Genomic DNA, 25,715 nt, shown 5'->3' on the forward strand with positions numbered 1-25,715 from the left:
CTCTGCATAGCAAATCCTGTGCAAAATGATAATAAATATCAAACTAAGGCTAGAAGAGTCCAGTTAGGGCAACTGCCAATTAATTATCACCCTGTTAATTCAACTATCCCCAATATCAATGCACAGCTTTCAGCTTTCCATTCCACAAGGATATTTTTTTGGTGAGTTTAAAATCTTGTTAGTGGAGGAAATCCCCCATTCTGCTTTCAGCAGCTTGCAAACACCCCACTCAGGCCAAAATCCTCCTGGGGCTGAGCTTTATTGGAAATGTAAATCACAACAAACAACCAAACAGCTTTCACTGTAAACTTCCTTTCCAGGCTTAGCTGCTCCCAAGGTTGCTCCCTGGTGACACTTCTGGACCAGTCTGACACTTTTTGCTTTTATTTGGCTGCAAGTTGTGAATCTGATCTGCTGGAGTTATCCAGCAATAATCATATTGTTCCTTTTTGCTGGGTTCAGTATTTGGACTGAGTACAGCGCTGCCTTTACAAGCAGCTTGTCAGAATTACTACCCAGTTACAACTGTTCTCAAACATAGACACAGAATTCTTCCAAATTCACGTTTTACTACATTATTTATACCAACAGATGTCCAGGCAAGAACACACTGGATTTCTTCCTGAAAAGTGGTACTAATTTCAGTTTGGGAGTTACATATTATTACATATTATCCTAATGAAAAACACGTTAGAGGAGAGGATGCTCGTTTTCAAAGCAACTGGTTCTGGCATTTTCAGCTTTGAAAATAAGGATATGTTTTTCTTTATCCTAAAAGGATTCCACAAAATTCACACATACTTGGGGAAACAAAAGAACTTTTTGTATGCATGTGAAAATTGACCGTTGCTGGAGCAAGAAACTCAAGCTAACAAACAAATCTGTAATGAGGACAGATCATCTGAGGACTTTTTTACTATGTAGATTCTCGTGCCATTCATAGCAGTGATTTTTGAAATTCTTTGCTTTTGAAAGGTTCTTTGTGGGGGGAATGTGGTCTAGATGGAAACAGAGTCCATTCTATCACTAAAAAGAGCATTTTTCATGTTCTAAGCATGACAGACAGATGATTTATTCTATAAATCATAGATAGGCCTGAAATTCAGTATTTGAATCCACAGGCAGGTCTCCCCTTCCACTCTGTTTCAAGGGAAAGGAGGAAAAGACTTTCACAGTTTGTGTTCAGAACTCACTGAGACCAACTGGGGCATGACTTGGATTTGGGAAAAACCTCCATGGAGCCCTAAAAATTCCTCAGGGATATGAGAGCACCCAGATTCTCCCAGGAACATCTGGAATTTTCCAGGACAGAAATGGAGAACTCTTGTCTGTGTCCCTCACACTCCCTCACAGCTTCCCCGTGCTGGACACACTGCAGGCTGTGCAGTGATTAATTAATGCCCTCTGCTAATTACTTCGTGCAAGGAAATGACAGCAACCTCTCCTCTGCTGGTGTCATCTGAGATGAGCTCTGTTACCCCAGCACTGAAAATGGACCTCACCCTGCTTTTCTACAGAACAACAGCCTTTTCACTCCACCAGGCTTTCCGGAGCAGATGATGTGTCAAGAGTTACAAATGTGGGGTGGTGAAAGCATCACCAAAGAAAATGTCTCATAAATAGTCATAGGGTGCTGTGTTACCCTCTCACTCTCCCAGAGGGAAAGATGATTTCATTTCAGCCATGAAGTGCAGGAGAAATGGTAAAAATCTTTTATTTCAGGTCAGCTGGTCCTTCTCTCTGTTCCTGTTGATTAAGCAGAGAGGAAAGTAGAACTGTGATTTTTTGATTTTTTTTTTATTGTGCATTCATAGCTTTATGTTGGATTCAACAGCATGAATTATTACTGAGGTACATCTGTTAAAGAACACTGTCCAGGTAAAATCAGCTTCTACTGGCTCCTGTTCAGCTGAAATCAACAGGCTTTTTGCCATCACTTTTATAGGCCCAGATATTGCTGTAAAATGTAAGAGTAAAATATTTGGACAGGCAGACACATACGATGTGTCTGTGCAAACTGAAGCCAAAGCTTTTCAGCCTCCAGCAAAATTGTGTTCTTAATTAAATACAAAAAGAAAGGATAATTTGATTCAGAAATAACATTATCTTTCCTCCACCTCCCCTCACATCAGAAGGTACATTTGTTTTTCACCATCATAAATTAAAAGCACAGAGCATCAAAGGTCCATGTGCAGTGCTGTGGAGCTCCCCTGCTCTGCTGGCTCAAAACAAGCTCAGATGAATCTGGAGCACAGGCCAGGTGTCCTGAACTGGTTTGCAAGCACTCTGGGTACCCATTAAATGGAAATGCTGTTTCTCAGCAAGATCACCAGGCCAGGATGTCCAAGTTGGTGAGCTCAGGAAGAAGTGATCCCTAAAAGGGATGTATTTCAGTGCTCCAACATTGCAGCTTCATTGCTGCAGTGGTTGGATTTTTACCCCTCTCTTCTCTGTGACAGTTTGATATTAATTTCAGGTTTAACTTGACAAAAGGTCGTCTCCACTGGTGGGATTGCTCTGTAGCTGTAATCTCCTCTTTGATGTAGCTCCTTGAAAAGCATCCTACATGAGGAAGTCGTTTTGGAGGTTAATTAAAAATGTGGAAGTGATGATGGGTTTTGTTTTCTTCAGTCATCAATCTTTGCCTGAGAAAGGCTTTAAACAAAAGCAGAATTTTCTATATTTGCATTTAACTTCTCTCTGGGTTCAGTGCTTGTGATAATCTCTTTGGACATTGATGTGGTTAGGGATCTGTTTGGGATCCCCAGGCTGGTGAAGACACACATGAAAACAAAAGTTTTCATGACACACATTCTCCACACAGCTCCTCAAAATGAACTCCTCGTTCAGGAGCTCCTTCAGACTTTGGGATTCTTCCACAGCCAATGTGTGTATTAAATGGAAGACACAGCAGTGGTTATGGCAGCCTGACAAAGAAAGAAAGAAAAAAAGAAAAACTGACCCCAAAAGCAAAGATAATAAAGATGAAAAGAAAGATGTTTCCAAAGATATAATCTTTAGAAGGCATTTGGAAACACAGATGAGGAGAGGGAACTATCTGGAGTCGACTAGAATATTTTTAGTGAGAAAACGAATTCAATAGCCACAATTCTCTGTGTCTCCAGCACTCTGGGACATTTCACATTAAGGTTTATGAACAGACATGTATTTTCTCCCTCACTGAAGCATTTTCCCTCTTCTATTTTCAGAGCTCTCTGGAGTGCTCAGATAACCCCCCCTCTGTAAGTCAACCCCAGCAGGAGACTATTTAATAAGACTCTTTTTAAGAGAAAATATTTCTACAAAGGTAGAAATAATGCAATGCCTACAGTCCTTTTCAAAAGAAGCAGAACAAGAGAATTTCGATGTGGAAAACCCCTTTTTGATCATTCCAGTGCCTTTTTCTTTACTGCAGGACAGAGGAGAGACAGAGGTGGGTGATATATGATTATGGCAATCACTGAGACTCATCTGGAGACCCCTGAATTTCATTATTCTGTTCCACACCGTTCCCACTGACCTTGTAGCTACTCTGACCGGGCTGAGGGTGGTTTCAGCTTTTTTGGGTCACTAAAGGACCTGAACAAGGGCTGGGGTCTGTGCTGCAGCTCCTCTGTTTGCCTTCCTGCACCTCTCAAAGGCAAACAAGGGTAACAAACAGAGAAACCTCCTTTGTCTGCTGCAGTTTAACAGAAAATCTTCTATATTATCTCCTCACATGTCTAAATTACTTATCTCTTAAATGGGCCTGAGTGCAATACAGATTATCCCATTCTGGTAGGGGCTTTCATTTTATTCTGTACCACAGAGAACTGTCCTTGCTCATGTAAAGGATTTGGGTCACTGAGCTATTAATTTGTTTGTCATGTTGCTCTTAGAATTGCTGGGCATGTTCTGTCCAGCCTTCAGAATTTATTTTCTTACAAGCTGGGAAGAAACATTTTGCTGCCTTCCCTGAGCAGGTGTTTTGGGTGGGTATTTGTGGCCTGAGTGATGTGAGCACCCGGCTGAAAAGAAAGTTGTTTTCAAATATAAAAGCTGTGGAGAGCCAGGGATGCTCTGACATCGAGGAGAAACCTCAGCCCCCAGCAGAGGAGAATCACACAGGAAACCTTCAGGTTTTCATGTCCCTCCAGGGGCAGGAAAATCAACAAAGTGAGAAATGTTCAAGGTGTCATGTACTGTCCAACAGCCCAAAGTGACAGAAAACAGGAACTGGAAGTCTTTTGAGTTTATTCATCAATCCTGCTCTTTCTGTCCCATACATCCACGAGATAATAGGACAATAGGACATATATTCTATATTGACTGTATATTCTAGATTGACTATTCTGACTGAATCTCAAATGATGGAGATTTCTAAACACAGCCTGAACTTCAGAAAATATTTGTTGTTTAAGAAAAAAACTCACAAAAACTTGTGATGCTTTCAACAAAGCAAAATTTTTTTTGCACATCCAAGCCGTTTTGTGTTGATTTTGATACATATTTGTGTGGTTAAAGAGCTGTAAAAATTTTGTCTTACCAGTGATGTTTCTTTTATTGTTGATTCTTCAAAGAGCAATAAGTGACAAATAATAAAAAAAAAGTAAACTATTCAACTTATCTTTTTTTTTCTTCCCTGCTAAACTGAATTGATGCATTCCCAGGGAAGGTTTTAGTTTTACAAAATCAGCATGTTCCACAGAATCTTTGTCCCATAGGAAAAATTTTATCTACCTGCATCCGGTGATTGTTCTATTTTTCACGTCAAAAAGACCTCAGTTGGATCAGCTCAGCTTTCCTATTCTGGTTTACACTTATTTCCAACAGGAAGGCAGATCTGTCAACAACCAAGTATTCTGCTGGCAATTAGAATCCAATCCAGCATGTGATAAGTTTTTCTAGCTCGTTGCAAGAATGGAAAAAGGACATTTTGGATGAATTAGAGGTATAAACATCAATGTGTGTCACAGACTAAGAGTTGTTGATTTGCCATGACAGTATCTCCATGGAGATTTGTAAAATATCGATTCCTGGCTAATGTTTCCACTATTGATCAGAGACTCATTCAAGATTTGGTGTTAATTTGTGTATCTTAGGGGTCTTGGGTTGCAAAGGAACTGGAATTAGCTTGGATGCCATTTTCTTAGAATCACAGAATATTCTGAGTTGGAAGGAACCCACCCCAGGATCATCCAGTCCAATCCCTGTCCCTGCTCAGACACCCAAAAATCCCACCCTGTGCATCCCTGGGAGTGTTATCCAAACACTCCTGGAGCTCTGGCAGCCTTGGGGCTTTTTTTTTTCCTACCTCCCTGATTTTCCTTTAGTGCCAGGAGCCCATCCACTCCAGGAGTTCTGCGATTTTGATTGACTCTAAGAAATTGAACCAGTGTCTTTTGTTACACAATTTAATTCTGCTTGCTTTTGGAAAGGTTTTAGGATTATCTGCCTGCTGACCTTGGCTCCAGCAGAACTAAACACCCTGTGTGCTCCCGGGGGTCAGTGCTGTGGCATGGGAAAGCTCCTTTTTGGAGATCTGCTCCAGTGGGTAAAGTCTTGGGGCTGCAGTGTGCTGTGTGCTCTGCACACTAACTCTGCAAGAAACAATGAGCATTATCACTAATGAATTAATTTCCTTTTTTCCCCTTTCAGCGCTGATTAAATTTAACAACCATAAAGCCAAAACAGCTGTGGGCGAATAACAGCAGAGCTCAGAATGGACTCTGGCCCTAAAAATGTCACTCAAAGCCTTCAGATTTGCAAACCTCCCTGTTTACTCTCTATTGGGAAAGGTCTGCAGTGCTACAACAAACTGCTTCAATTCTCTGTGCCTCGGGATGGACTGAGCTCACTGTGGAATGACTTTCTGGGAAGCCTCTCCCTTGTTTATTGCAACTCCTTGTTTTCTGGATGAGACTCCAGGATTGTTCTGGCTGTTGTGGCTGTGACCTCAGATGTCTCAGTTGTTATTTCTCTAGCTGGGAGGATTTAGCAGCATGGTCCAGGGGCCACAGAGAACATTCCCAGTCAGTGTGAAATGTTCACCTGGCACCTGTGTCAGTCAATGAAGTTATTCCTTGAGTCAAAGTGCCCAGATGGAAATGGAGAATAAAATTAATTACACAGGAACATAACTCACAGAGAAAAAATATCCTGTTGAAATACTTGAGGCAAATGTACGATGACTTCAGGCCACAAAGAAAAATCCAGAAAACTCAAGCAAATTTGCAATCAGAGGTCAATCCTGTTTCCCCAAAGGAGCTCAGTTTGGAATTTCTAATCATGAATCTCCAGGATTTGCAGAGCTTCTCCTTGCTGTGACAAAGAATTTAAAGTATTTCAGGCCTGACTTCAGTCATTGACTACCAGGGTGTGTTTGGCAGGGGCAGCTAAGGGAATCTTCATGGGATGGACTGGGAGGAATAACTCCCCATTCCAGCCACAGCTGGAATGTTCCACAGCTGCTTTCCCATTGGGTGATATCTCACTGGACTCTTGAGTCTCTCTGTGCTTCAGGAAGATTTCTTTGCACTGATTTTCCCTTGCAGCTTTGCTGGTTGAAGGACCAGGAGAAATGAGCACCCTGATGTTGTCTGAGTGCCTCTGCAAAAGCACTGCTGCTTTTCCCAAGCATTTCCCCAGGCTGCTGGAGCAAGGCTCGGGTTCTGTGGTCATTAATAGCAGATCTCTGCACTGCTGATCTGCCAGAATTACCCACTGGATGTGGATCAGTCATCAGCTCAGGATCGTGTTTCTGGTGAAGTGCTGAGTGCAGAACAAAACATTCACTCTCACTTTCGCTGCCTAGAAGAGGACAGACAATTTCTGATGGAGTAAAAACGCTGGAGCAGTAGCTGCAGGAGATGTCTCATTAAGGCAGAGCCTTTTGGGCCAACATAAACTTCTCATTATTTTTTAATACACTGGACTAGGCAAGTTTGGTTGCTCTGGATCAGTGCTCTGTGGGATGTGATTCTGTGTCATGACTTTTCTGAGCTGGCACAAGGAGCCCTTAAGCTGGATTTATTGTTTTGTTGAATCATGGCCTCAGGGATTTGTGAGAGAAATGAACTGCAGCCAAGAGATTTTAAGGCAATTTACAAGTGGAACCTCGGTCACACTGAAGTCAACAGCAAAGCTCTGTCTTTTTTATTGGAACAAAACCACTTGACTGCTGAAATGTGAACTTTCTCTGGGAACATATGGACCAGGTTTGGTGTGGCTTGAATTTCTGGCCTGAGGCTTCAAGGAGAGGAGATTAATTCTCTCAGAATGGTGGAGAGACCAACCCAGCCTCACCTGGCAAGGGGCTGGAGAGGCTCACACCAGGATCCTGAGCATCCTAAACTTTCCCACCCCCTTCTCTGACAAAGTCTCTCTGCAGTATTTCTGCTGCAGTTGATGCTCTCACATTTATCCTGGTTCAAGCCTGAGGCACAAAACACTGAAATGATCCTTATTTTGGAAAAGGTTTGTTGAATCCCCCTGTGCCTGCCATTGGTGTCCTTCCAGCCAGTGACTAAGTAGTCAGAGCTGGAGAAAAGCTACTTCTCCCATGTCTCCCCCAGATTCCTTTCCAAGACATTTTGAAAGGCCCAAGATCTTTTCTGCTGCAGTATGGAATATTTTGGAAGATGAAATATCATGTGGCTTATATAAAACTGCAGGACGCAGAACACACCCCCATGCAGACCCAATCAAAGCTTTCCTGAATATTGACATCCTTTGGAAATTTTCCATCATCCTTTGGAAATTTGCAGAACCACTAAACCAGCTGAGTTACTTTTTAATGTTACTTTGATTAAAACATTCATTTCCTTTCAATAAATGATCTTTGCCAGAAAATAATTTGCATTAGTTGAGCATATGGGTTGACTCAAAGACAAGTTAATTACAGAACACAATGCAGAGAACCTTTGCCTACTTGAAGGAGACTGCTACAAAAAGGAAAAATAAAATAGGTGTTATCTCTTTTTAAATTAAATTGCCTGTTACGGGGGATAGTGCTTTATTCAAAGTGAAACAGAGCTTAGATGAATAGAGGAAGGAAAAAAGAAAATAAGCCTGAGAAGGCATTGGGAGAAAAAGAAGAAAAAACATACTAAGTAAAATTTAAAGGTTGAAAGAGAGAATGGGGGGGGGGGGGTTTGTATTTTTCAAAAGGGCTGAAAGAGAGAATGAGGGGGTTTTTTTGTATTTTTCAAAAGGGCCCAAGGGCACTGTGGTAACACTGAGAAATGCAAGATGGAAGAGAACAGGACTGGAGTGAACTCCTCACTCTGCTGGGTTCAGGGAATTTCTGCTGCAGTGTCTGCAGCTCAGTCAGAGCTGGGCTCTGGTTTGTACCAAGAAAGGAAAGATCTTAACCCAAACAGTTCCTCCTCAGCTGCCACAGACTCCCTGTAATTGTCCTTGGGAGCAGGAAAAAAACTGAGGCCACAGCCTGACAGACCAGGCTGAGCCTTGCTCTCAAGCCAGGGTGTCTTCAAGCAGAACATATAATTTCAAAAGCTAGCTTTAAACACTAGGAGGATACAATTCTGCTCTCCAGGATTCCTTCCAGATTATCTCTCTGGATATTAATTATGTAAATAAATTTATCATGCATGCAATTTGTTACATATGGCTATGAATATAAACACTTGAGTCACGCCAGAGGCCAGGGAGAGGCTCTGCTGAATTTCAGAACAAGACCATGTCAGCCTGACAAGAGCTTCTTTGACAAGATCAGAGAAATCCTGTGGCAGATCAGAGCTAGGTGTTCCACTATGAGACCATTCAGAACTGGCAAGTATTTCCAAGCTTGACCTCACAGGTGTGAAAATGGAATTTCCCCAGAGAAGACAAGAAAAAAAAATGCAAGATGACTTTTCCCCAGCCATGTGTACAGTGCAATAATTTTCAGGGTAATTCTCTTTAATATTAGTGTACAAACCCTCTCAAAAAAATCTACAGGAGCTGAAAAACTTCCTGCATGAATTCAGATCAATATAATGAACACCAGGTTGTCATCTGTGCTTCCTGACATTGCTTGTGTAGGATAGAACATTCTAACATCAGAGTTATAATTATGTTACCAAAAGCCTTGGATTTAGTGAGTTAGTTGGATATCTCCACTTTACTCTCTTATTGATCATTCCTCACTCAACCTTTTATTTACCCCATATCTGGAAAATGCACAGCACATGAACCAAACACCAGTTCACATCTGATCTCCCTTCAAAAGCTCTGTTTAGTTTGATTGATTTTTGAATATACCTTCAGCTCTAGGTCACACAAACTGTGGCAATGACAGCTCTTCAGAGTCATTTCAGTATCTCTCATAAAAAGGGATTTAAGTCCCTGTTTCTCACAGTACATCAGATTTATTGTCTGTGTGAAAGGTTTGGAAATGTCAGCTATCAGCCAGCCCTGCTCTAAAGCACGATTTGATCACAGGTTTTTTACAGGAAACTGTTCCTGTAAATATCTGGAGATTTATGGATGTGCAGTGGATCTTTTTTATTCAGTGAATCAGTACACATTGATGGTCCAATCTCCACACAGACACAGCACTTTTAAAGCTTTTCCAAAGCTCAGGCATTGCACACATTTGGATTATCCTGTGTTTTGTGGTGATGAACTCCAAGAGAACAAGCAAACACTAATTTCCACATGTTTTCATGGCTATAAAGGATTAATATATAATCCTATAACCCAAGTGATGGACAACATCTGGAGATGCACTTTCCTACTTAAGCTCCACGAATCAGGAATGACTTCATAATTAATTCTTTGGAAAGAACAACCTGATTCAAAGATGCCATTAAGGTAAGGGCATAATTCAGTGTAATGAACCATCATTACAAGATAAAACCCAGCCTGGCTCAGAAATTATTGCCAATTTGCACCTGGATCCAGACTTCCCTGGTGTCTGTATTGGCAAGGCAATGGAGGTACAGGTTTGGGGCAATTTGGGGAGATTTCTGTGGGGAAGGGCAGCTCTGTGCTCTGCACCAAGGGGGCTTTTATTGGCCTCAGGTGCAGGGAAACTGAGGCACATCAGCACTTTCAAAGGACCCTGACCTGTCAAACAAGGATAGGGGGACTTTAGAAGCTTGAGGAGCTGTGCAGGAAATTTATTTATTTATTTATTTATTTATTTATTTTCAAAATCCATCTTGTTCTAAAGGAATGCTACTCAGCATATAGGGACTCAAACCTAAAGCAGAGAGGTTCCTCACCCAGAGAGTGCTCAGATATTTAACATCAGAGAGTTGGTTCACTAAAAATCTATCAAAAAACAGGTGACAAAACAGGACTTTTAAAACCAGTCTGGTGTCTAACTGGGATGTACTGGGCAGGCAACACAAAGCCAGTGATGCCTCAGCTGGTGCAAATATTCACAGCAGTTTGTAGGATGCTGGGTGGATCTGATTATCCCTGCCCTGTTTACATTCTCCCTTCACTGCTTTCCTTTGCTTAATTAGCAGCTTCACTGAATGCCTTTGGGAGTTTCTTATATCTGAGCAGTGCTGGAGAAAAGCAGAATTAGGGAGGTCTTGTAGAGCATCAAAGTCAGAGCAGAGCTGGGGAAACACCACTTTAACCCTCATTTGACATATTATTAAATTCAAAAAGGATGGAAAAAACCATCCTCGTGAAAGGGGACTATGAGGAGTCTTTTTTCCCCCACAACCTGCCAACCCTAAATTAGTATTCCGTGCTCTCTGAAAAAGGAATGCTTTTCTTGTGCTGTTCCACTTCAAAATGGCCCTTCAGAAAGTGTTTCTCAGCATGCAGGGAATAGCTGAAGGTCTTGAAAGAAAGGAGTGCATTCAAACCAGCACTTGGCACTTGCAAAGATTTTGGCTTTCTATGACCCCAGTCCTCCCATTCTTCTACAACTACTATCCAAAAAGAAATATTTTCATCCAGCTGGCCTCTCCTGTAACAAAATAAGCCAGAATCTTTGTGAGAGGTGCTGTGTTAATTTGTCTTTCTTCTGCTCTTTCACCAAACAAGGGACTCCACACCCAGACCATATTCACAGAGTGGATACCAGAAACCTTGGATGGATACAAGTTCCAGCTCATTTCCATCGCTTTGATTTAGCTTGACAGCAGGTCTTTAATTCCTCATAAGCTTTAAGTTCTTTTACAAAATTAAATCTCTTACTTATCTGTTACTGATCATTTGCTTATGTTTCCTCCCTGGGAGATTAAGTCAGATAGTATCTGTAAGCACTTTGAAGATGTAAAATTGGTTGTTGCTGTATTTGGAAAGTCAACAGAATCATAAAGTTACGGGGTAAAAATATATATTAAAAAAAAAAAAATCCCAGACAGCACTCCTGACTCATCAACACAGCAGGATGCTGAGTCCTTCTGCCCCTGGATCATCTGCTGCTCTTTATCCCACTGGCCAAATCCCACTGACTGCCCAGGTGAGGACAAAAAGGAGCACCAATTCACTCAGAATCCCAGCTTCATCCTAAATATATCCTCTGGGATCCAAAGCTTGCTTTTCCCTGGAGTGGAGAGGGAATTTCACATCACCATTTTCTGGCCTTGCATATGGAGGTAGACAGCTCTGGTTTCACAACTTGAGTATCCTGGGCTGCAAATTACAGCCTGATTCAGCTGCTGCTTCATATGTGGCTCATCTGTGCCTTCTGCCAGCCCATGGATTGCTGGGAGTTAGACAGGGCAGGGCTGGCACTTGGAGCTTCAATTTCATCTCAGTGCCTGGCAGGCAATGCCCCCAGGGGATGGAAAGGAGGTGCAGAATGGAGTTCTTCCAAATGTAGGTCAGGAGGAGTCCTAAGGACACAGAGCACCTGGCAGGTGGATTTCCCTGTTCTCCAGTCTCCAGTAATTGAAGAATTATTGTGCAATTAATGACAAAATAATATGAGCAGAAAATAGATTCGAGGTGGATGTTAAAACTGGGGAGGGGATGTTGAAGGCGGTGAAAAGATGTCCCACGATGTCACTTGGTTTATATCCCTTTATCTCCTGGACATAATCAACCTTGGGGAAAGGAATATACTCTGGAATAGGTGATTTGCCTTCACTCAGCAGTTTTTACAGCCAGACCTTTGAGGGCTCCTGCAATATGAATCCTCCATCATCTGAACTGTGCTGACCTCCCTGTGCATTTGGAAAACTTTTCTTCTCAAAACTCTCCCTCTTTGCTTCTCCAGAGCTTCTCTTCAGACTTGTCATCTTGGAAAGGCTTCAGTCAAACCCATCAGAAAAAGATTTGGTTTTCATTGCTCACATGTGACGTGTCTTGCTGACCTTTCAGTGCATCTGGTCACTGTGACACTTCAATTTCCCCAAACAGAGAGGAGGAATAAAAAACCAAAGGATTTCATCTGCAAAGCTTCCACTTCTGAACTCAGTAAAACAACAAACGTTTAAATTGAAGGAATTAATAAGCATCAGAATCCTTTTTTAGACCTCAGAGAAGTGCAGAGAATACAGCAAAGGAACAGCAAAGTCTGCAGAACTGTGATTCAGATTTCTTGTATCTTTACAGAGCTCATAGAGCTTTTCTTGGGTATTAGCTCTGTCCCTTGTGCTTTGTGCTTCTCTGACACTGAACCAAGCCTGCTCAGCTAATGCTTTTACCAACTCAAAGAACCCATTTCATCTGATTATTTTTCAGCCACTTGAAATTAGGGTTTGAAACTGCTCTTACAAAGAGCCATCTGAACTGATGAGAATGTGAAAAAAATAGCTCAAGTGCCTGTCAGAGAAATATCCTGACTGTCAGCTGCTTCTGGGGAAGAAACGACTGCACTGAGCTAGAAGAGGAAGCACCAAGAGCTCTTTAGCCCCCTTTTTGCTTCTAAACAGGAAATGGTGTGAGCACGGTTTGAGGAACAAAGCAGGGAGAGCTGAGGTGTGAACTCTGCTAAAGCCCAGAGGTGGTGGGACTGAAGCTTCATTTCAGCACCTCAGAGGAACAGGCACGAAATTGGCTGTTCCTTTATCCCAAACACAAGGACAAAATCACCAATCCAGCACCTTGTCTGTGTGCAACAAAAGGGAGAAGAGCAGGAAAGGTGCTGTGTTTAATTTGCCATCACTGCTGGGGGAATTGGGAAAACAGTTCTTTTAATGTGCTGTCTCTATGGTAACTGTGCAACAGGGCACTCACTGCCTGGGTTTGCTCACTGCTTTGGGCACTGCTCAGGAGATACCTGGATCTTCTAGATGGACTCCCAGCATCTGGGGATCTTATTGACTTCTGATGCCAAAGGCCAGAAGATGTGCAAAAAAAACGCAATTGAATTGCTGGTTTCAGATTTCAGTTTTGGAGCTAGATAGCTAAAAAAACCTGAAACTAACCATGTTTTTACCAGTGGGAAAACAATGAATGGGAGGGAAATATTCCCTCCAGTGAAAATATCTTGACTTTTAAGGGCAAGGGAAGAAATTCTTCTTTTGTCTGTACCAGAGCTGTGTGTCTCTTCTCTTTCATATGCCCAGAGTGTCTCCAGCATGGATCTAAGGAGGTGCAGATTTTGTTTCTCTGAATGATGATCTCTTCCTGGCACTATCCAAAGGCAGAGTGCTTTTCCCTCCAGCTTGTCATATTCATATTTGAGTTTTCACTGGATCTTTTTGGAATTCATGGGACTCATCTGGACTTCTCTGTAGTCTCTAGATCTCTACTTATCTGGACTTCTATAGTCTCAGAAAGTTTTTGATCTGCAGATATCTCAGCTCCTCAGCACTTCAGCTCTTTTTCCTGACCCAAGAGTGGTATTTCCCATTCATTTCACATGCAGAGGTGGAAGGAGAGGGTGTTGGTAAAATCACAGATAAAAGCAGAGATCCAGGTATAAGTTCTGCCATCCCACACTCAGCAGGAGCTGCAGCACTGTGGCCTTTTGACCGTGTTTTGGTTATTTCCTTCAGTATCCACTTCCCTTTGGAGACAGCCTCTCTTCTTTCTCAGTTCCTCTCACAAACTGTTGCCTGTCCCAGGCTGCCTGGGCCATCTCCAGTGTGTGCTGGCACAGAAAAAGGGGCTCAGCACAACATGGATCCTGGCAGATCAGAAGTCTTCTACCTCTAAAGATTCCCAAGACTGAAACATGAAAGTAGCCCAAAAACAAAAGTGAAAAGGAGCAAAAAATGATTATGCTAAGAAACACTAAGTTCATGGCAGATTAATCTGCAAGGGGGTTTCCTACTTTCCTTTCTGCTGAAATACAAGGAAATAAAAAAAAAAACAAACAGTTAATCTGCTTAATTTACTCACATCCTGAAACCATCAATAAAACCATTTGGGAAGCCAGTTGAAAGAGATGTTATAATCTCTCCTTAATTCTCACAACATCTCTGGAAAACATCACAGTGGGTCCTGCTCTGGGCTCAGGCACTCCCACAGTGGCTGCAGCAACACAGCACAGTAACTCCAAGTCCTCCCCAAAATCCCAGGAGTGCTTTGTTCAAGATACTGAGCCAAAGACTGCAATCATTCTTGTGCTTATCACAGAGAGTTTGAAGTGTGTAATGTCCTTATTTCAAGGAATTGGTGGCCTCAGATGGCTCCAGCATTTGTAACTCACATTTTTCCTAGCAGCAGAGGGAAGTCAATGCAATTTTAAAGGATTTTAGGTCAAGTTCATCCATGTTTAATGCATTGGGGAATCATCTGGCCCATTCTGTGCATCTCAATTTGTTTGACTGCTTAAAACAGCAACTGTGCCTGTGTCCAAGCAAAGAACAGGATTTAGATAGTCAAACATCTATAATTTGTGGGTTTTCCTGCACAATGAAAACGCAGTGGCTTTGTGGCTGTGCCCTGACATGAACCAACGGGGTTTTGCTGTGCATGGCTGCAGCTCACTGCAGTGTCCCACTGAGAGGAGTCACAGTGGCAGTGTCAGCCTGGCTGGGGTGCTGATGACACTGGAATTTTGCCTGTTTCCTCTGAGCAGTGGCTTTGTGCTGTTTCCTGTTCCCAGGCCTTGTCCTTTCTACTCGTGGCTCCATCCTCTCCTCATTCCTTCTACCCACTGACACTCCACCTTTCCACCTTCCGCTTTTTCATGCTCTGCTGACACATCCTTTCACAGCAGCAGCAGCTTTGCTCTTCCTTCCAGCCACCCTCCTACTTCCTTCCCATCCCATCCTTCTCCAGATCTGGGCTTTTGACCCTGATTTCCCTTCGGATCCCTTCCTACACACATTTCTTTGTTTCCTGGAATGTTGCTCCTGCTTTGCTGCTTTCCTGTTCTTGCCTGGCTGGTGAAGGAAGCCTGTCCAGGAATGTTCCAGGAGCTCAGGTGTTATGAGAAATGTGACAAATGACAGCTGGTGAAAGAGGGCAGGTAGAGCCCAAGCACCAGCTGAAGGATGAGGATGAGTAAAAGGATTTTGGTAAAAACACAAACCAGATAGGTGACACAACAGTGAATCGAAGCATTTCACACTCAGAGCAGACTGAAATCAAGGTGGGGAAGAAAGTCCAATAAATTTAGCTAACGTTGACTCAGCTGATGTCCCCAGGGTGATCCCTGGATCTGCTTTACAGTTTCCTCAGACTGTTGCCTCATCTTTGAGTCTTCATTAAAAAACCCTTCAACTAACAAAAAAACCCCAAATACCCCCCACCCACTTCATTCCCCCCAAAAAAACTCTCAAGAGGCTTTATCTGCATGTATTCTCTAGTCTGTGCTCTGTGCTGAGCCTTCCTGAAAGACATGTGGTTCCAGGAACCACTGGTGTGTTTCAGGTTGACCAGCTGGAACTGGGAAGAACAAGCTGGAAATGTTCAGCTGAAATCCTCATTGCTGAGTGTTTGGCAGAATTATGAGCATTCATTCTTTGATGCCAGTGATAAATGCCAAGAAAAGCTGAATTTCTAGGACTGCCTATTAAAGTGCCTGCAATGCCCACATCTCAGAGTGTGTATGCAACCCAAAATATCAGATTTAATTAATCCATCAGATATATATCAACCAAAATATTTATAAGTAGATGCTGTAAATTGTAAACAAAATGTCCTAAATCCTCTCCCACTTTACTCCTGCAGAGGGTTTTTAAGTTTACAAACCTCCCACAGTGTCCCTCAGACAGGCTGTGTGTCCAGTGAGACACATCTAGCTCAGGTGAAACACAGACAGCCTTTGGAGTGCACAGAGCAGCAATTGCTTATCAAGGATGTCAGCCCAAGAATAGCATCCATTTGAAACACCGAGGAGAATTTAGGTCAGGAGAACATAATTACCCAAGTTGGAGTTTGTCCAGGTTACCTGGATTACTACTGCTATAAAAAGCAGAGTGGGACCATCAGTGAGCACAGGTGATTAGGAGCTGTGTTTAGCAAGGCTTTGAAAGATCCTAAAGTGAACTAGTGTTCCATTCTGAATTTTGGTAGGACTTGTGCATCCACTTCATTAAAATCTCCCCTTTCTGCTGTGGCATTCAGCTGCTGCTTCCTGGCCAGTCACAACAGTAAGTGTGGTTTATTTTTTTCTAAAGTTTCAATGCAAAAAGTTACATATCATTAAGGCCTTCTGTATCATATAAATAAAAAAAAAAGTTCTAAATGTTAAAACACTGGCAATCTGTCATCTCTTGTGTTTTGTTTTTGGGTTCCTTGCGGTCTCAGCCCTGCAAGGAACCTCCGGATTGGACAGGATTAAGGACTCTCCTTCCTATGAGCCCTAAATTGGTATCTCCAGCTCTAAACCCACTAGAAAGGCAATCATTTCCCCCAAACCTGCTGCAATACACACCTGTACAGCACAGTGCATTTCCAGATGTAGGTTAAGAGGGTCAGCTGGGTAGCAATCTTTGCCTGGAGGGTGATTTAGGAGAACCCCCTGTGCAGAGCTCACCTCTGTGCTGCTGCCAGCTCGGGCAGCCTGAGCTGCTCCACCACCATCTGTCACAACACTCCTCACTGCCTTCCCTGCCCTGCGCTTTCAAAGAAATTCAAAATAAATCTCTCATTCCCAGAACAATAGTTACTGCTGAAGGAAATGGAGGCAGACTGGGGCATGTTCAAGGTTGAGTAATTCCTGACAGTTTTCCGTTCTGTGCTGGCCTGTCCCTTGCAGACCTATTTGCTCTCTTTGCTGACTCACAAATCCTTCCATGTGGCAGACTTAAAAGACTTTATTATAAATACACCAATAATCTGAGCTGTCACTACTGTGAGCTGCTAAGCTTCTGCTTGGGGCACGGGTAATAATGAGCTCTTATATTCCTTTATTTTCCATGAGGGAGAGCTAAACTGCGTGGATTTGTTATCAGACATCTGCCCTGGGGGATTCTACAGCTACTTATTCCTACTTCCACGTTCTGGGTAAGGATAGATTCCCTTGGTTATTTAAAAAAAAATAAAAAAAGAGCAGCTAATGCTCCCTGCTTTGTGTGTGTGAATTGTGGTATTCAGCAGGAGCTGATGCAGTTCTTTATTCTGGAGGGCTGTGGTGCTCCACACAAGGGCTGAGCGAGCTTATCCATGACTCCCCAGCACCTTAAACAGCAGAGCAGTCATGGACAGGACTGTACAAGGTTCTGAGAGAGACCAGGGTGTCAGGAAGGAGGCTGGGACTGGAGCTTTACCACCAACAAGGAAAAGGGAAGTCATGCTAAGCCTCCAGTGAGCCAAGTTCATTACCAGCTGTTCTATCCACAAGGCTTTGCTGCCCACCCTCAGCCTCTCTGCTCCTTCCAGTTCCTCAGCCTGGGGCTGCCAGAGTAGAATAGCTCCCCTATTCATATTTTTATTCTGTGATGTTCATCAAGGAGGCTAATTATATATATGCCAGGGTTGACATTGGCAGGAAGCATGGAATTGGAACCACCTCCCACCCCCTCACCCTCCCCTTCTGTGCAGACCTGGGGTATTATTAATCCCCCAACACCAAATCACTTTCATTCTGTTCTTACAGTCACGGCAAATGCATGTGCCAATTAGACTTTTGCCCCTAATTTGCATGTGCCCCTGAGTTTTGAACAGCATGCCTTAGGAAAATGGGTCAAAATTCAATGAAAAAATATTCTGCCACCGCTGGTTCTCCAAAACCTCTGCTTTCCTGGAGAACATGTTGATTTTCACGTGTTAGCATGAAAAAATACTCCCCCAAACATGAAGCACTTCAATATAGTTAAATTATTCTGCTTTGGCTTTATGCCCAGAAAATATTTTTGGTGTTTGTACATATAGTTCTCTTGTGCATTACCATTCAGAAGCAATGGGATTGATACTGAAATGCTTGCTGTGCTCTGCAAACATTTGCTGTGCTGTCTGCTGGAGACAGAGAGGGGATAATCACTATTTCTGTGGGAGATCCTTCATGCTGCACCAGCCCTTTGAGATGCTCTGCAGTTTGTTCAGTGTCAGAACTGTCACTGGAGAGGCTGCAGCTGCTGGGATCACACCTGGGATCAAAGCAAACAGGAGCTCTGCCCACAGTGGGCACAAGGGCACTGCTGAACCCACCTCACTGTTCAATAAATGCATTCATAATGCACAATCATGGAAGACTATGATTAAATATTGCACATTCTGTCTTTAAAGCTAAGGCAATAATTTAACTCCTCCCAGTGGTTTTATTTTCTTTCAGCATTTAGCAATTCCTCACATTGGTCCTATTCACTTTTGGCCATGTTCATCTGCTAGTTCTTAAAAATAAAATTAAAAAAACCCAAGATCCCTCTTAATTATATCAAGTAAGAGGCATTCAAAGCCAGATTTGTGTGTGAGCTCACCAAGACACGTTCCTTAGAGACATGAAAAGGTGGTTTTGGTTCCATTTTCCCTACTTTCCATATCAGCTGCTATGATCCAGGAACTCCCCCCAGCCATAGAGTTCATCCCCTTTTCAGCCAAAGGATGCAAGTGCAACTGTGTTGCTCAAAGATGTGAAAACCACATCAATTGTGTAAAATCTTAGCCGGACTTAGAGGGACTTGTTTCAGCAAATGGTCAGAATAAGTCAAAATAAATCAGAGAAATTTGTGTTCACACCCATAAAGGTCCTGCAGTTTCTGCTTTCTGATAATCCTGTGGCAAATTCTAGGCAGGGAGAAGGATCATGAATTGTGTAACCACAGAGCTACAGATAACATCCAACATGACTCAGAGTAAATAAAGAATTTTTTCCTCAGAAGCAGAGAAAATATCAGCTTGGTAGGAATTCCTGCTCCGCCTGGGGCAAGGACATGAAGGTCAGTGGGTAGAACAGAATTGCTCTTCACATTTCAGTTTGGGAGAGGAAGATGGTTCTGAAATGCATCCAATATATAGAAAATTAAATATAATGAGAGATCCCCTGAGCTACTCTGCTTCACTGTGGGCACACAAAGGAATTCCACAAATCTGTTCATCACAGAGCTCATCTGATGGACAGAGCTTTGTGTACACATTATGAACATAAGTAGGACAAGGACAGAAAAAATAAAGGTCCATTTATGCCACTGTAAACAGATATTCCAGACAGGGCCAAGCATACAGCAAAACCATCCTAAGAAGCAGCCAAATAAATTCCCATCCCTGGAAGCTCACAGTGATCTCAGCTGAGGCTGCAGGTGTGCATGCAGCTAATTAGTCCTTGCTTCTGCAAAAAATTAGTGACCTTTCAGAGCAGGGTGTAAGCAAGATGAGAATCTCCTACACCACTCCTACAGGAGTTGACAGAGCTCTTCTGCCAGAGCTCTGAAATTCTGGCACACAGAAAATGCACCAAAGCTTTTCTGGCTGTAGTAAAGGAGAGTTTCTCCAAACAGAGCAATGCAAGACCAGCAGGTACAGACCTCACCCCACTGGGATGTTCTGCAGCTGACCAGAGCCACAGGACTGGGTGGTTTCATTGCAAGGATCCTGCAGATCTGAGTCACTGCAAAACAAACACCTGATATTCCCACTGCCTCCAAGAGCAGCTGCATTTGCTTAGGCTCAGAAATCAGGGAACAAAGGGCTCCCAGTACACAAAGGGTCCATGATAAAGCTGCTGTAGGCCCATCTGCTCAGAACTGATTGCTGTGATGGAGAAAATAAGAAAGAAGGAGAGAAAGGGAGAAAAGCCCTTAAAGCATGAGCCTTTTTGGGTTGTAGCGTGAACCCTTTGCAGTTTGTGATTGGGGTTGCCATAGCAATGCTGAGGCTGTCTGAATAAATGTAGATCTGAAGGCACATACAAGTGGGCAGTGTTTGTGTCTCTCTGGGGCTGCCTGGGCACCTCCATCTGCTGGAACATCACCCAGCAGGGGCCTCAGCACCAGCTTTGGGGGAGGATTTGTGCAATTAAAAGGTAGCTTTTAATTCGGTACAAATAAAAAGTGGCTTTTGGAAACAAATTCTCGTTTCAAAGCCTGTTCCCAAGGCTGAGGTGCCTTCTGCCTTTGGAGAGGTACAGGGGTTGCTGGGCCAAGGTGTGGAGTGGTCTGGCTGGGGAGATTGAGGGGACAGCAGATCTGGGATCTAGACCCTCACACAGCCAAATCAATGAGAGTTTGAAGTTTCTTTGTACTACAGGACTGAATTGTGCATAGAGAGGGAAAATACTAAATTGCCCCTCCTTCCCCAAAACACACCACGGTTATTCCTGCAAGCAGCAGAGAATCTGCACCCTCTTGCTCACAGAAGCACACCTGGAATCCCAAAAAGGACCTGGAGCTCCTGGGACACACGTAGGATGAGCACATAACCCTGCAGGCAGCTGCTCTGGAGCCAAATACAAAAGCAAACCTTCAGCTCTGCACTGGTATAAACGGAGAGAGATCCCATAGCAACTTGTATTGTGCAGCTTTCAAACAAACTTTTAGGGCAGGGAGAAGGAGGGCATGGGAGGCTGGTGTAAAACCACAGCCATGATACATCTCCCTCCAGGCCATTTGTGTTGTGCTCACGTTTCTTGGCTCCTGGTTTCATTGTTCTTTGCCTGGCAGCTGAAGCCAACACTTTTGCAAGCCTTTGTGATCACTGCAGCAGCAGCCACAGCTCCAGCTCAGCACAGAAGAGAAGCAGCTGTGCATTAAACCATTGGAGAATTTTGCAGTGGATAAATTAGTTTCTGTTCATGGGCCAGGGTGGGAAAGGAATTCAATTGTTTCCTCTCAAATAGGGTTTTGGCATCCAATTTAGACTGTGTTTTAAGTGGGGGTTCTCAGCTCAGTGCTTTTGGGAGAAGTTTTCCAGAGAACACATTCCTGAAGAACACCTGGGAATTTGGTGACATTGCAATATTTGTGTAACGCAGCAGCAAGAACCAACTACTAAATATGATCTAGAACCATCTCTTTCACTGTGCCAGAAGTGTCTGTCTGACTGTTTGGGATATCCAGGTGAGGGGAAAGGAGCAGGATATATGGGGGGCAGGGGGAATCCCAAAGAAACAAAAACCCCAACACATCATGTTTTCTTTAAAAAGCAAATTGGGACCTAACCAGTTCCACAGTTCAGGATGCCAGATGGTCAACTAGAGAGTTGCATGAGCTGGCATTGCTGCTAAGACAAAACTCTGGCCCAACTGTGGCCTTTGGCAAGTTATTGCACCTTTGACCCACCACAAGTCACAACAGGCCTCCCAGAGGGTGAAATCAGCCTTTGGTACTGAGTTGGTGTAGGAGCAATGGGATCTACATGCAGGATTTGAGTGTTAAAGAGGCAAGTTATGATTGCTGGGAAAACTCAGATTTTGTCTCTCTGTTCATCAAGTACTTGAGAAGGGATACTCTCAATGACCATGCCAGAACTTTTCAGGATGCAAGAAAGAGGGAGGAATTCACCTCCATTAGCCAAAAAAACCCCATAATAATCTTTCTTGACAAGTCAACACAGTGTGGCCATTCAGGAGAGGCTGCAGGAGAGCAGAGCTGAGTACTTCAGAGCTGGACCCATGATCCTTGTGGGTCTCTTCCAGCTCAGAATATTCCATGACAGTAGGGCTTCTCCTTAAACCTGAGGCAATGCCAGTCCTTTACGAGTATGTTTTATTCTATATACTTATATTTTTATTCTGGTACCACAGAATTTACCCACTTTTGACTCAAAAGCCAAATAGTCTGTATTGCCAAACCTGTAGCTCAAAGCACAGCTTTTTAAACCAAGTTCTTGTTTAATGTTCACTCTGTGCAGTGGCTTTTCAAGGACCCCCTGGATTCAGTTTGCTCTGTGTAGCTGCATCCTCTGGAAAGGCACATTATAGTGGTTTCTGCATTAAGCATCTGCTGTGAAAAATCAGAGAACTCCAGCTGAGCAAATTGCTGGGTGCTGTTGGGGCTGTGCGTGGTGCTGTGGCCATTACTTGACTGAAAAAAATAAAAATCCACCTCTCATGCAAGCCTTAACAAGGGAGTCCTGTGCATGCCAGCTGTCAGGATGGGAAAAGCAGGGTAATTGGAGTGATTAAAAGCTCACAATGGTGCAGACTTACTCCTGCATTTAAGGTGGAGTGAAATTGTCCTGTAACAGTGACATGGCCACTCTGGGAAAGCCTGGGAAATCCTGTTATCTTTGCATCAGGATTTTAAATTCTTTAACCCCACAGGTTTGCACCTATAAAACACTTCAAAGAAATGCTGGGGAGCAGCAGCAAAAGGGATGTGTTAACCCACAAGGTGTGCTTTAAAAAGATCCTACCTGCACTTGAATAGATTATGACAATAATAGCAATTTTAGTCGCTAATGTGAGGTGAAGACAGGAGGGTCCTTATGTATTATTGCAAACAATATAGGAGCAGTGGTCAGGGAAGGAGAAACTTCCACATGTATTTGATAGGATTCAGAAAGATCTCAGAGGGAAGGATCCAGAATCTCTGTGGAAATGAGGACCATCCAAAGCAATGACATTACAGCTCTTTGAATAACTGTACCAGTGGGATTTTGCAAATTCATCTGCCGCTTTGCCCGTCAAAAAGTTGACCCAAACAATATGAGTGTGCAGGATATCTGTTTCTAAGTTTTCCAGAAAATAGTTATACATTTCCCAAGCACAAATGAGACCTTGAGGAAAAACAAACAGTGCTGTCCTCTATCTCCAAAAGCTTTCTTTACGTGCACATTTCACGCTGGATAAAAATAGCCTTAAATCCTGGGTTAAGTAAGCTTCTTATATTGGAAAAACCTGTTTCAAGTGGACAAAGGAGACAGAACTGAGACACCATAAAAAGGCCTTTGGTTTCTGCAACTTGAAACACCATCCTGGTATCATTTTCTGTGTCCAAGAGGGAACTAACCAACATTGAGACATTGATTGCAAAGAGCAGAGTAAGCATGAACAGATGTGTGGAAACAGGGTGTGGGCTGCTCCTTTCTGCTTCTCCTTTCTGCATTTCTCTCTCAAGATCAGTCTAAATTCCTTTTCAAGACTAACTGGAAACTGTATGAACAATTACTCAAAGGGAAAAGACAAAAATCCATTCTGCATCTCTCGTCAATACAACAGGAAAAGATGATAAACTTACAAGTTGGTCAGGATCTTTATTACAGAAGAATAAAATCATTTAAATCATAAAATCCCTAAATAAATCACATCCCTGTGCCTTAGGCAGAATTAAGTACCAATTCTGATGATGGGCAGCTGTGGAAAGCTGTTGTGCCCTCAGAAAAATTTAATTAGAGAACCCCTACCTGCCTTGGACCAGCAGAAGCACATGCAGCTGTTCTTTCTCAACATAACAATGTTTAGAACATTAACATATCTCCATAAAGCCCCTTAACCAAGGTTTTTATATCCCAACCTGATGCACAAGCTGTGTATTAGCACTGAAAACTGTCAGAAAGGCATTTCGAGTTTCAAGTTTTTTTATCCCTCTTTTTTTCTGCTGAAGAGTTTAAGAAGGAAATATCTTGGAAACCTTGGAAAGGACAGACCTCCTGTGCCTGTTCAGCTCACTAGTCATGGGCAATGTCTGACCATTTGCTGCTCCATAAAGAGGGATTTCTCCTCCTGTCATGCAGTCCAGGAAATATAGATAATAATAAAGAATTAGATCTAATTGAACAACTTACCTGAATAAGCCAGAGGTAAGCAATGCAAAACTCTGAAAACTGCAGATCTTCCATGAATTTTCTCTTGAACTTTCCATGGGAGATTTTGCCAGCATGGAACAATCCTTTGAAGAAATGGAACAAACGTGTGAGTCACTTAAAAAGTTCTCATTTTAAACAAAAACCTGAATTATTTGCCCACTCTAATGGGGACAGGTATTAGGCTGAAAACCATGACTCCACCATTTCAACACACTGGTGTCTCAGGAGACAAAGTTCTCCTGCTGCCCAGGCAGGTGGGAATTGCAGGAGAGCAGGGAAGCTGCCTGGGAAATGCTTTACAGAGCCTAAAACTGGAAGCAAGGGAAGCACAACTTTGCTAAAAAGACAGAACTGAAGGAGGGAGAAAACCTTCTTGCAGTCTTAATTTATTTCCACACATAGACACATGTTCATCTGGATTATAACAGCTTTCCAGAAGAAATGGGCCATGCCTCTTCCCTCAAAAAACCAGCAATGATACAGAGCAAGTGGAGCCACACAGCCAGTGACAAACTGTACCTCTACATGCTTAAAATTACTTGGAAAAACCAAGGAGTTTAAGGACACCTGTGTTAGAGGGAAAAAAAAAAAAAAAAAAAAAAAAAAAGGAAAAAAAAAAAAAAAAAAAGAGGATTTACAATTGGAGCATGATTATTGGGATCAAAGCAAGAATTACTGGGTGAAAGTTTGTGGCCTCTATTATGGAAAAGGCAGATTAAAGCATTATAATGACCTAATTGGCTGCAGAAAATTAAGTGTAGGGCAAACTAGAGAATGAAAACACACAAAAAAAAGCACTAAACAGCTTCAACTGCTGTCACATTCAAGGTAACACAAACAGATAACACAGGCAGTGTTTCCTCACACCCCACCAGTGCTTTCCCAAAAACAGAGCTGTGAGTTGTCTCTCTCAGACTAAACAGGAAACAAGAACTGCTTTGGACTGGAGCCACACAGTCACAGTAAAATGATTACTGGTGAATGCGTTTTGTTCCAGTTTCAACCCCCCAGGATAAGGCACGGATTGCTCATCTCATTTCTTTTCTCACGTAGTAACAGGACTTCCATGTAAAATTTTAAACAGTGTTTCCAGTGGAGTTTTTACCTTGAAAAGCCAATGGCACTGAGTCTTTAGGACTTAGTAGGATGCTGTGTATACTACAGCAATGAAAAGGCAGTGAAACAAAATTATAGGAAGCAGAAAATTTAGCGCAGGAAAATATACACTGACCATGAAATTCCTAGAGAAAGCACTTGATATGCCATTTTTTTTTACATTTAAATCACAAACCTTCCTATTTGTTCCTACAGAACTGCATAATGTGAAAAAACATTTTGACTTTTCCCTCCCCACTAGCAATTGCAGGTGGTGGTTCCCAGCTTGGAAAATTTTCTCTCTGAAGTTGTCATATATCTTCTCTTTCTACAAAAGTGTTTTACAAGACATAGTCAGAGAGAGTTGGTTTCCAACCTTTATTTTCACCTTTTGCATTTAAATGCAGACCTGAGCACATGTCAGGTATTGGGTAGTTCTAGATGCTCTCCAGTCAGAAACTCTAAATACTGTAGTGTTTGAGAAATTACCACACTGGTAATTTATACATCCATTGCTCCTAATGAGTACAGTCTACCAGCAAACTGGGATTTATTTATTTATCCCACAAATTTATGAATAATTCCTAACAACAAATCCATCTGAGAATTTTGCAGTTTACCAGCAAACAAAGGAAGTGGCAGAATTT

General features: G+C 42.6%; 1 long non-coding RNA gene across 1 annotated transcript; it reads right to left on the minus strand.

The window, feature by feature from the left end:
* Window positions 1-248: 248 nt before the first annotated feature.
* LOC146432067 (uncharacterized) lies at window positions 249-24,544 on the minus strand. Its single transcript, XR_014854399.1, has 3 exons — window positions 24,493-24,544; window positions 23,953-24,056; window positions 249-1,746 (listed from the first exon to the last, which is right to left on the minus strand). It is a non-coding gene; the product is annotated as an uncharacterized LOC146432067 (long non-coding RNA).
* Window positions 24,545-25,715: the final 1,171 nt, after the last annotated feature.

This window comes from Lichenostomus cassidix, chromosome 11 (assembly GCF_008360975.1).
Source record: "Lichenostomus cassidix isolate B80296 chromosome 11, HeHo_3.0, whole genome shotgun sequence".
Lineage (NCBI taxonomy): Eukaryota > Metazoa > Chordata > Aves > Passeriformes > Meliphagidae > Lichenostomus > Lichenostomus cassidix.